This window comes from Suncus etruscus, chromosome 13 (assembly GCF_024139225.1).
Source record: "Suncus etruscus isolate mSunEtr1 chromosome 13, mSunEtr1.pri.cur, whole genome shotgun sequence".
Taxonomy (NCBI): domain Eukaryota; kingdom Metazoa; phylum Chordata; class Mammalia; order Eulipotyphla; family Soricidae; genus Suncus; species Suncus etruscus.
The window spans coordinates 21317962-21319715 of NC_064860.1; the positions used below are offsets into that span (position 1 = coordinate 21317962).

Sequence of the window (1754 nt, forward strand, 5' to 3'; positions counted from 1 at the left end):
AGAAGTAATACATCATTATTTCACTCATTTCATCTGTTTAAACTAAATTTTCTGCTAATGAAATTGTTCTTACTATTCCTGACATAGAAGTCGATGTCAAAAACAAAAGGATAAACCCACTTTTTGTGTAGTTCTAGTTATCTCCTCGACATTGATCCTTGGGAATTGTCAAATTTTTCCAACAACCCACAAAGTTAATTACTGTTTCCTTTCCACCCACGCAGAGACTAGAATCTTTGCAACTAGTATCAGTTGCTGGTCTTTCTGGCAATAATAGCATCTGGGATACCTACAAGGCCACAAGTGAATATTACTAAATCTTCAAGGAGCTGAGGAAAGTGCAAGCCAGGACAAGGGGGCCACATTTATTCATTCATTCATTTATTTATTTATTTATTTATTTATTTATTTATTTATTTATTTATTTATTTTTGGGTTTTGGGCCACACCCAGCGGTGCTCAGGGGTTACTCCTGGATGTCTGCTCAGAAATAGCTCCTGGCAGGCACGGGGGACCATATGGGACACCGGGATTCGAACCAACCACCTTTGGTCCTGGATCGGCTGCTTGCAAGGCAAACACCGCTGTGCTATCTCTCCGGGCCCAGGACCACATTTATTGATTTTTAATGATACAGAGCTGAAATTTACATTATAGTAGAATTCCATTGTAAATAAGATGAAAACTTGCTTATTTCCCTTCCAAATTTGAGGAATGAAGGCAAGAATCTCCAATAGTAGGAGATTTATTTTCTTTTATATCTTGGGTATACAATGAGTCCTTCCTTATATCAGAATTGGCTTCTACATTTTCTGAAACATATTCAAATCTGGTGATTTAGTTGGCATATGAATAATAGTTTTTAAATAATAGTTTTAAATTACAAAAATAAAAAACATCTACATTTATAAAGTTGACAATATATATTTACTTTCTAGCATTTTATGATAGGTGCTAAATTTGAGCATAGAAAACTGAAATTGAATTTGTTACCTTATGATTTATCAGAGCACTCTGCATTTCTTACAAGCAAAGTGTTATTAGAGATTGTGGTTTAGTATAATTGCTTCAGGTATGGCAAGGATTTATGATAATTAAAATAGCATTCTGAAAGGTTTGGCTTGAAACGTTGCTGTCACAATAGATAATAAATAAAGTTGTTAAATATATTTTCAGGTCCAAATTTGAGTTTTTAACAGCATTTCTTATTTCTTTAATTTCAAAAATAATAAAGCAAAATCACCCAATTTTATTCAGAACATTTTTTGTCCCCCAATTTACAATACAGACCAGGCAAAGGGCTTCGGTTGAGGTATATATGGCATGCATTTACTGTACCTCTTCTTTCTATACAGTAAGTGTAAAGAACACAGCCTGTGGTAAGAATTGGGAGGCCTTATCTTTTCTTATCTTTTTTTATTTTTTAATATATACATATATATAATCCTTCACCAGTGCAACATTCCCATGACCAAGTGTTCTTCCTCCCCACCCCACACTGGCCTATACTCTAGACAGGCTTTCTACTTCCCTCATTCAGTCACATTTTGTTATGATAGTTCTCAGTGTAATTATTTCTGTGACTGCAGTAAATGATCCCTGTGGTGAGCTTCATGTCAGGAGTTGTACCCTCCAGTCCTCCTCTATTTTGTCTCTGAGAATCATTACACAAATGTTTTTCATTTTTCTGAAAACCCATAGAAGAGTGAGACCATTCTGTGTTTATCTATCTCCCTCTGACTTATTTCACTCAG

At 34.9% G+C, this 1754-nt stretch overlaps 1 non-coding gene across 1 annotated transcript; it reads right to left on the bottom strand.

Annotated features, from left to right (window-relative positions):
• Positions 1-1263: 1263 nt before the first annotated feature.
• On the bottom strand, positions 1264-1396 carry LOC126026390 (small nucleolar RNA SNORA51). The gene has a single exon (XR_007501678.1). It is a non-coding gene; the product is annotated as a small nucleolar RNA SNORA51 (small nucleolar RNA).
• Between the last annotated feature and the right edge of the window lie 358 nt (positions 1397-1754).